The 9,932-nt window shown below is 39.9% G+C and overlaps 1 long non-coding RNA gene across 1 annotated transcript; it reads right to left on the bottom strand.

The window, feature by feature from the left end:
• Positions 1-552: 552 nt before the first annotated feature.
• Positions 553-1,734, bottom strand: LOC109209346. The gene is made up of 2 exons (XR_002065331.1): positions 1,235-1,734; positions 553-1,014 (listed from the first exon to the last, which is right to left on the bottom strand). It is a non-coding gene; the product is annotated as an uncharacterized LOC109209346 (long non-coding RNA).
• Between the last annotated feature and the right edge of the window lie 8,198 nt (positions 1,735-9,932).

Genomic DNA, 9,932 nt, shown 5'->3' with positions numbered 1-9,932 from the left:
GCAAAATAAACACATACGAAGCTCGAGGTCGTCCCCACCTAGTAAAAGAAAATGAAAAGGGAAAGAAAGAAAAATCCTAAGCTAACCTATACTAGGACTTCTCCACCATGCTCGTCAAGGCCTCCAAAATATTTACATAGTTCTTCGGGGCATACCCCGGATAATAATATATACAAATCCCTCGAGGTATTCCCCGGATAAATTCAACTAAGGAAACGACCTCTTGCCTCGAAATTAAAAGCAAACAAATAGAAAAATCCTAAGATTACCTACCCAAATTTTGTCGGCCTAAAGCATGCTCCTAACAGACAATGCAATAAAATGAGAAAATAAAAGAAAGGAAGGTTCTAAATCATGCTCATATTTAATTTCATTTGCTAGACCAAGCCCAATCCTAGCATGCAAATAAGTTTAAACACTAATGGGCTAGTCTTTTCCCTATCCCCACAACCCAATTTACTCAACGAAAGCGAGTTCATCTTGAAGCCTCGAAACAAATAGAAAGCAATCAGGCAAACAAGTGCAACGCCATGTAAAAGAAAAAGAACAAAATGAATAAAGAAAAGGTGGATCGAAGCATGATGAGAGCCATGACCCTCCCACGGACTAATTTGTGATTTACCCCACTTCACTGTTCCTACTTGAGTTATTCTTTTCGAATTCCTCTTTAACCAATTTCCAAAAAATTAAGGATCTTACATGTATGGACTTTCACACCAAGAACATTTGAACGCAATTCCTTCCAAAGCAAAACCAAATCTGAAGCTAGCTATCTTTTGAATATCAAATACGGCAATAGAGAACCAACATCACATAATTCTCATGTTTAACTTAACTCTAGTTTAACGCCAAAAACCATGTCGCAAATGCTTTCATCCATATCACCAAATTACTATCATTTTCCAGTTAGCTTCTTATGGGACAAATAAACGAGCAAACTGACTCGAAACAGGATTCTCAATTACCCCAGCACAGAACAGGTTGTCAAATGAGGACATACTTCACCAATATAAACTGAAAATGAGTAGGCAATTATCAGTTATTTATCCAAAAAAAATCATCTGATTCACAGAAACATCAAAATGAGACCATATCTACGGAAATCACAAAATGCACGTCAAGATCATCCATCTTAAACACTAATAGAATTTTCAAACTGGTCTTAATGGCTCTTATTATATTTTCGATCAACACCAAACATAAAAATAAAAGGGAAGAAGGGATAGAGATGAACCTGATGAGGAATTAACTTGTTAATAATAGTGGAATAAGCGACAAACACAACTTTAACGGCAAACTTCAAATAAAGAAATCACAACAGAATGCGAACGGAACCCCGAGCCAGGTTCGAATCGGCGACTAGAATCGAAATCTCGAACTTCAACCAAACTCCACTTCGAATTCAAATCAACTCCACGTGAAAGGATAAAAATCAGAAGATGAAGCGCGTTTTTCCGGACTGGAGAAGCATAAAAGTCGAAAAAGAAAAAAATTGTTTCTGTTTTAATATGAACGAACACAAAAATCAGAAGGGAAAGTTGGAAATCAAAACAAAACTCTTGTCTTTTTTTTTTTTCAGATCTCTCTATGAATGAACTCCAAATGAAAACCAGAAGGAGAAAACCAACCCTAGCTTTTCTCTCCTTCAGCCAATCCCCTGAAATTTGTGATGAAGCCCCCTTTTATGAATAGAGCCTGTGAGTTTTTATGTGTCCCCTCCGAAATTGTGCTTGGGAGGAAGCAAAATTGTCACGACCCAAAAATCCACTAAGGGTCGTGGTGGCGCCGAACACCATTGTCAGGCAAGCCAACGAAATAATCAATTAAATTCTCTTTTTAATACCTTTAAAATCTAGGGTTTTTCCTTCCATTTTTCATAAATAAAAAGATCACTACTTCAATTCAAATTAAGTAATAAACAACTAGTACAAATCTTTCGAAAATCATCCCAGAACCCGGTGTCACAAGTGAATGAGCATCTACTGATAAGAAAATAAAATACAACATCCGTCCGAAAGACAGTAGACAGGAAATAAATATAATATGCTGAAAGGGACTACACTAGCTGCGGGTCGCCTCGAATAATGCAACTCACCTAGTCCCAGAATCATCCGCGCTGCTACGCCCAGTAGGCCACTAGGATTACATATACCTGTGCAACAAAAATGCACAGAAGTGTAGTATGAGTACGTAATCAACGTGTACTCAATGAGTATCTCGTCTAATCTCGAAGAAGTAGAGACGAGATGATCAACTTTGACACTTACTAGAGGTCAATTAACAATATTCTAAAATGTGAGGAAATCATGGATTTATATAGTAGTTCTAACTCACGAAGCCGGAAACAGGCAAACACCTTTAACAAATAACAAGGGAGATTCAAGGTTTATTTTTCTTTATTTTATCAATTTATCTCAAGCCATGAAAGGCAATATCAACAATTAAAATTCTCAGGCAACAATATATAAATCATGCGCAAATCATGCCGAGGCGACGGCCCGCTCCAAAAGAAATAAAATGTGCACTTGTCGAGGGTCGACGACGCGCCTATAGATGCATCTATTTAATCTACCGAGGCGTTTGGCCCGTTCCAAAATAAACACACCCAAACAGACAGTCAATCAAGAACTTATCGGGGAATATTTTTTCAAATAAAACCAATTCTTCTTTAACAAATTTTAAGAAATGAAGTTTAATCCTTTTAAAAATTCATTTACTAATTCAATGTGATTTAAGCAATTCAAGCTATCAATGGGTTCATAAATAGTCCAAGTATAACATGCTTTTGGGTCCTAGACTACCCGAACAATAGCATAATAGTTGCTACGCACGGACTCTCGTCACCTCGTGCGTACGTAGCCCCCACAAATAGGAGCACATAACCAATTAACTCACCTATGGGGACAATTCCCTCTTACAAGGTTAGAAAGGAGGCTCACCTCGCTCCGAAGATCCATAACCGGCTTCCGCGCCCTTCCGAAGACTCTAATTGATGCACCACGCTCCAAAACTAGCCAATGGTTACGCAAATCCATTAATATATGCTCAATGATTCATTACAATCTAATTTATAGCAATTCCTAACTCCAATCGAAAAGTTGACCAAAACGCCCTCGGGCCCACTGCCCGGAATCCAAAATTTTTCGAAGATAAAGATAACCCATGACCTTAGGAACTCAAATATATAATTTTTACTAAATTCCATACTCAATCTCGTGGTTAAATTCCAAGAATACAAATTGTAGGTCTTTCTACCAAAACTCCCAAATTTCTACTAATTTTAATGCTCAAATTCATACATAGTTGATGTATTTAGCTCAAAATAGGTGGGGATAACTTACCTTATCATTGATGATGAAAATCCTCTCTTGAAGCTCCCCAAAAATCGCCAAAGCTATGAAAAATATGAGAAAAATGGCCAAGTCCCGATTTTAAAACAACCATTCTGCCCTGCTATTTTCGCACTTGCGGTCCATTGACCGCTTCTGCGGTTCCGCAGGTGCGGCCGCTCTACCGCATCTGCAGTCCTTCCCAGGCCCCCTTATTTCCGCTTCTGCGAGGCCTCTACCGCAGATGCAGTTCCGCGTCTGCGGCTCCTCGACCGCATCTGCGGCCCCCCTTCACTTTGGTCCAAACTGCATCTGCGGCTCCGCACCTGCGGCCTATTTTTCGCAGGTGCGGTTATGACAGCAACCAGCAATCCTCAACCTTCCAAAAATCCCATTTTTGATCCGTTAACCACCCGGAATCCACCCGAGGCCCCCGGGACCTCAACCAAACCTACCAACCAATCCCAAAACACATTATGGACTTGCTCGAGGCCTCAAATCACATCAAACAACGCTAAAATTACGAATCAACCCCCAATCCAAACTTAATGCAACATTAGAATTTCAAACTTCTATTTTCGATGTTTAAACCTATCAAATCACGTCCGATTGACCTCAAATTTTGCGCACAAGTCATATTCGGCATTACGGACCTACTCCAACTTTCGGAATCGGATTCCGACCCCGATATCAAAAAGTCCACCCCCGGTCAAACTTCTCAAAAACCTTCAAATTTCTATTTTTAGCCAAATGGCTCCAAAATGACCTAAGGACCTCCGAATTCACTTCCAATTGCGCTCCCAACTCCGAAATCACCATACGGAGCTATCCGCAGACTCGGAATCCCAAACGGGCATCGATAACACTGAAATGCACTTCAAGCCAAACTTATGAAATTTCTTCTAAAATGCTAACTTCCACAATAGGCGCCAAAATACTCCCGGGTTATACAAAACCCGAACCTGGCATACGCCCAAGTCCGTAATCATCATACGAACCTGCTGGAACCTTCAGATCCCGATTTCGAGGTCGTTTACTCCAAACTTCAATCCTAGTTCTTTCTTTCAACTTTAAGCTTCCGAAATGAGAATTCTCCTCCCAAATCAACTCTGAACTTCCCGAAACTCAATTCCGACCGCGTGTGCAAGTCACAATACCTGAAATGAAGCTGCTCGTGGCCTTAGACTGCTGAACGATGCGCTTGGGCTCAAAACGACCGGTCGGGTCGTTACAAAAATGTTAAAACTGTGTGGTCCCCACTGTGCAATAAAATACCGCGTCCATGAATAGAATTGTAGTGTCTGTGATAAGTTTGTTGGAGGAACTATCTAGAAGGGCGACATGGGAAAAGGTGATTGGAAGTTGAGAAAAGAAAACTGAAATATAAAAAATGAAAATAAAGAAAGAAATATAAAAAATGAAAACGAGACCACTTCTGTTCTTTCTTTTCTTGATTTTACCTTTGCTTTTCCATTCTTTCATTTCATTCTCATCGTTTTTCTTCTTCTTTTTTGTTTTGTTTTATTTGTGTTTTTTTATTCTAAATATGATTCAAAATACTACTTTTATCTAAATAATCGGGAATAATTAAAAGGGAAAACAAGATAAGAATAATAAAGAAATCTAAATACTACTCAATATATACTAAAACCTACAACTTTAAAACTAAACTAAGTATGTATATTTTTGAAATTTTTCTTCTTATCTTTTGGAAAATAAAATGCCAAGACTATTTTTGTATTTTGTATTACTTTTTTTCAAAAGTAAGACTAACTAGACAAAATATCAACTAGCTAAAATAAAGGAACATATTTTGTAGTTTTCAATTTTGTGATAAAATAATGTAAAGAGTCAGAATTAGTTGAAATAACTATATTAGGTCTAAATAAAATATTTAAATATTAAAATATGTAAAATCTCGGGGAGGGTCAAAAATCACATGTCTACAAGTGGTTGCAGGTGCGAGGTCTTTTCCGCACCTGCGACGGTCGCAAAAGCGGGCAGAACGACGCAGATATAAGATTTTTTCGCAGGTATGATGTGGTTTCCGCACCTGCGATGTGCGCAGATACGGTGTTTCGATTGTAGAAGCGGAGGCAGTGGCTAAAGTGACTTTCCACAAAAGCGGAGTTTAGACCAAAGATGAAGATACTGAGCTGCAGGTGCGAAGAGCCTAGGCAGAGCATATAAAAATGGGACTTCGAGATTTTTCACTATTTTCATCATTTTGCTTGGATTTGGAGATTTGGAGTGGGATTTCAAAGTGATAACTGAGGTAAGTTCCTTGTGCCTATTTATCTTCAATAATGGTGTTTCCCCACTGATTTTACACCTAATTAGTGAGATTTTGAAGTGAAATTTAGGAGTTTAGGGCTTTAGAATTGGAGAGTGAATTTTGGCTATTTGGTTGACCAAATGGCGTCGGATTTTGATAAATTTAGTATGGTAAGACTAGTAAGTAAATGGGCTTTCGCGTTCTGGGACTTTTGTCGGATTTCGAGACGTGGGTCTGGGGGCCGAGTTGAACCAATTTCGGACTTTTGGGTCTAATTTAGTAGTTTTTTTGTGGAATTGATCCCTTTAGCCTATATAATTGTATTGTATTGCTTGTGGATAGATTCGGTACATTCGGAGGTTGACTCACGATTCAAGGGCATTTTGGAGTAGAGTTTCGCTCGGATTAAGGTAAGTAACAGTTATAAATCTGGCCCTGAGGGTATGGAACCCCGAATTTTGTGTCATGTGATTGTTTTGGACGTGACACACATGCTAGGTGACGAGCGTGTGGGCGTGCACCGAAGGGATTGTCACTTAGTCCATCCCGTGAGACCGTAATGTCAAAAAGCTTACTATTAACTATATGTTCCCTCCCTTTTATGGAAATTTGACAGAAATTCATGTTAGAAAGCATGCTTAGGCGATATGGTATCACTGTTGGGACCCATTGAGGTCGTGTACTTGTTAAATTAGCTGCTATTTACTGTCTTGTACCAAGCCATGATTTTACTTGCGTACCATACCTCCATCTATTCTTATTCGTTGTTGAAACATGTTATTATCTCTGTTTGGGATGAATTATATGATTTATCAGAGCCTGAGAGAGAAGGGAGGCTGATAACTGAGTGATGCCTAGGGCCTGATGGTGAGATATTGATACCATAGCATGTGAGTTGTCCATGCAACACTTGAGTTGCCCGTGCGGATCTTGATTGATATTATAGCACGTGAGTTGTCTGTACAACACGCAAGTTGTCCTTGCGGATTATAGCCCTTGGGATGTAGGAGCCCCTCCGTAGTCTGCACACCCTAGTGAGCGCAGGTACCTATTGAGTGTGAGTACTGAGGGCTGAGAGCCGAGTGATTGAGCTATTGAGAAGAGTTGAGTGACTGATGCCCTGAGAAGTTGTACTTGCTTTCATTTGTTGTTTAACTTAGTTGATACTTGTCATTGCTGTGAAATTCCTTGAAGATTTTATATCTGGTCTCTTTGAACTTGAAATTGTATAAAACTGTCTTGACTTAAACTGCCGGATTTGAAAGCATGTCTATTCTTTACTGAAATTACTAAAATGAATTGTACTTGTATAGCTCGTCACTGCTTCTTAATTCCTTATTTATTTATGTTACTTGCTGAGTTAGTAGTACTCACGCTACACCCTGCACTTCAGGTGCAGATCCAGGTGTGTCCGATCACGGAGGACATTTAGCTCGGGCCTAGTTGATTTCCGGAGATTTACAAGGTAGCTCCCGGTGTTCGCAGTCCTTGTTCTCTTTATTTGCTATTTTTCTTTTCTTTATTGACATTTAGACATAGACTATTGTAAGTACTATTTTTCTCAGACTGGAGATCTAGTTGCTCATGACTTGGTGACACCCCGATTTTTGGGGCTATCTTTCCACATTGTATTTTGAATTTAACTTCTTTTTTTTTTTTATGAAAACTCAATAATTAAAAAGATTTTGTTTTATCTTTTATGACATATCGGAGTATTTTGAAAAATTGGCTTGCCTACTACCATCGATGGGCGCCATCACGACGGGTTAGAGTTTTGGGTCGTGACAAGTTTGTATTAGATCCTAGGCTATATAGGTTTCATGAGTCATGAGAAGATTTAATAGAGTCTTGCGGATCGGTACGGAGACGTCTGTACTTATCTTCGAGAGGTTGTAGAAACCTTAGGAAACATCACATTCTTGAATTCTTATCGTGCAGATCTATTGATTCGGGTAGCTAGGGGTGTACATAGGTCGGGTTGGTTCGGATTTTACAATTACCAAACCAAACCAAACCAATTGTGTCGGGTTATTAAATCTAAAGACCAAACCAAACCAATAAAACTCGGGTTTTTCAATCTCGATTTTTCTCGGGTTTTCGGGTTTTTTCGGGTTTTTCCCGGTAAAATCTTCGTAGAACAAAACATATAACGTATGCTCAAAATATTTTTTTAATCCTAGTAAGATACAACTATATAAAGTATTTTCCAAGAAAATAATTAAAAATATGAGATGTGTCATGGAATTATCTAAAAATATTCAACAATAAAGACAATAAAATTATGTAATATAAATATTGCTAATTAAAAAATCATAATAAAAATAAACATAATCTAAAAGTACTAAGTCATGCAAAAATAAATAGACTAATAAGGAAATATTAATTACATGACTAAACGCTAAAGAAAAATAAAAATAGGTTATGCATTTTTATCTAAATTATTGCAAAACAAAAAATAGATATTCAATACATTCATGTTCGTAATATTAAATTGAATGTCTTTTGTTAGCATTAGTATTGATTTGATTTTGGTTTGGGATTTTGTTAGCATTATTTAATTTACTAATAGTAATGGCTATAAAACTTGTTGGAGCATTCAAAAGTTCTAAGTCCAACCTTGAAATAATACATTAAAAGATAAAATTATTAATTATTTTTTAAGAAATATTTATAAATTACATCACAATAAGTATATTTATACATTAATTTTATCTAAAATTTATATATATGTATTGTCGGGTTGGTTTGGTTACGGTTTGACTTTCTTTAGTTAAAACCAAACCAAACCAATTATTGTCGGTTTTTTTTCCAACATCAAACCAAATCAAACCAAACCATAATCGGGTTTTTTTCTCGATTTGACTCGGATTATCGGGTTGGTGCGGTTTGTCGGTTTCCTTTGTACACCCCTACTGGTAACTAAACTTCTGTTATTCTATTCTGTTACAGATGGTGAGAACACGTGCTACTGGGTAGCACGGAAAGACACTAGTACCACCAGTCGGGGCCGCGAGAGGCCAATGTCGCGGTAGAGGCCGTGGTAGGGGTAGAGGTGCATCTCACACATCAGCTAGGGTAGCACCTACAAATCCACCAGTTGCCCCAGTTCAGGATCAGATCCCAATTGTGGATGCGCCAGCGGGACCAGCTCAGCCACCAGTTGTGCCCATTATTATTCCAGGCCTTGAGGAGACCTTGGCTCAGATTTTGACCGTGTGCACAAGTCTTTCTCAGGCGGTCTCTGTTTTGACCATTACAACCACTTCTCCGGCCAAAGGAGGTGCTCAGACTCCTGCCGCCCGCACACCCGAGCAGGTGATGCAAGGACTCCAGACACCTGGGGCACCACCAGCCCAGCAGGTTGTAGTTGCTCAAGAATATGTGGTTCCCGTCATGCCTGATGATGAGCAGCGTAGGTTGCAGAGGTTTGAGAGGCTCCAGCCTCCGTCTTTCAGCGGTGCGGAGGGAGAGGATGCCCGGGGTTTCTTGGACAGATGTCAAAGGATCTTGCATACAACAGGTATTCTGGAGACTAGTGGGGTCTCGTTCACTACTTTTCAGTTCACTGGAGTTGCCTTCACTTGGTGGGAGGCTTATGAGAGGCGTAAGCCAGTTGGTGCAGTGCCACTTACATGGCAAGAGTTCTCCGCTCTCTTCTTGGAGAAGTATGTGTCACAGTACGATATGAGATTTTTCGAGTTAGCACATCATGCAATTTGGCTAGTTCCCACTCAGAGGCAGAGGATCAGGTGGTTCGTTGATGGCCTCACAATTCAGCTGCGGGTGTTTATGAGTAGATAGAGAATGTTTGGTGCTACTTTTGAGGAGGTTGTTGACATTACTCGGGAGATAGAGTATGTCCGCTGCCACGAGCAAGTTGAGAGGAGGCCAAGAGGCTTTGTGGATCAGGTAGTCTAGGTGTTCCTTCTTGGGGTCAGTTCAACCACGATAGGGGTCGTCCCTATAGGCATGCTCGGATGACTCAACAAGTTCATCCCGGTGCGTCAGTCAGGCACAGTTCTCACATTGCTTGCTCAGGCTAGCCTTCATTCAGTGCACTACCAGCGTAGAGTTCTTGCCATGCCTCGTCCTCTCAGGTTTATACGGGTAGTTCCTCGGGGTATCAGGAGCAACAATTCCGTTAGAGAAGGGGTTGTTTCGAGTGCGGGGATGTTGGTCATATCAAGAGAGATTGACCTAGGTTATTGAGCGAGACTCCGCAACAGAGTTCTCGGTCGATAGCACAAGAACCAGCTGCTACACCACCCGCACAACCAACTCGGGGTGGGGCCCAGTCAGCTGGAGGTCTCCCTAGAAGGGGAGGTCGA

Source organism: Nicotiana attenuata, unplaced genomic scaffold, assembly GCF_001879085.1.
Source record: "Nicotiana attenuata strain UT unplaced genomic scaffold, NIATTr2, whole genome shotgun sequence".
Lineage (NCBI taxonomy): Eukaryota > Viridiplantae > Streptophyta > Magnoliopsida > Solanales > Solanaceae > Nicotiana > Nicotiana attenuata.
Note: the sequence above shows the minus strand (reverse complement) of the source record. Positions and strands in the feature narration are given on the sequence as shown.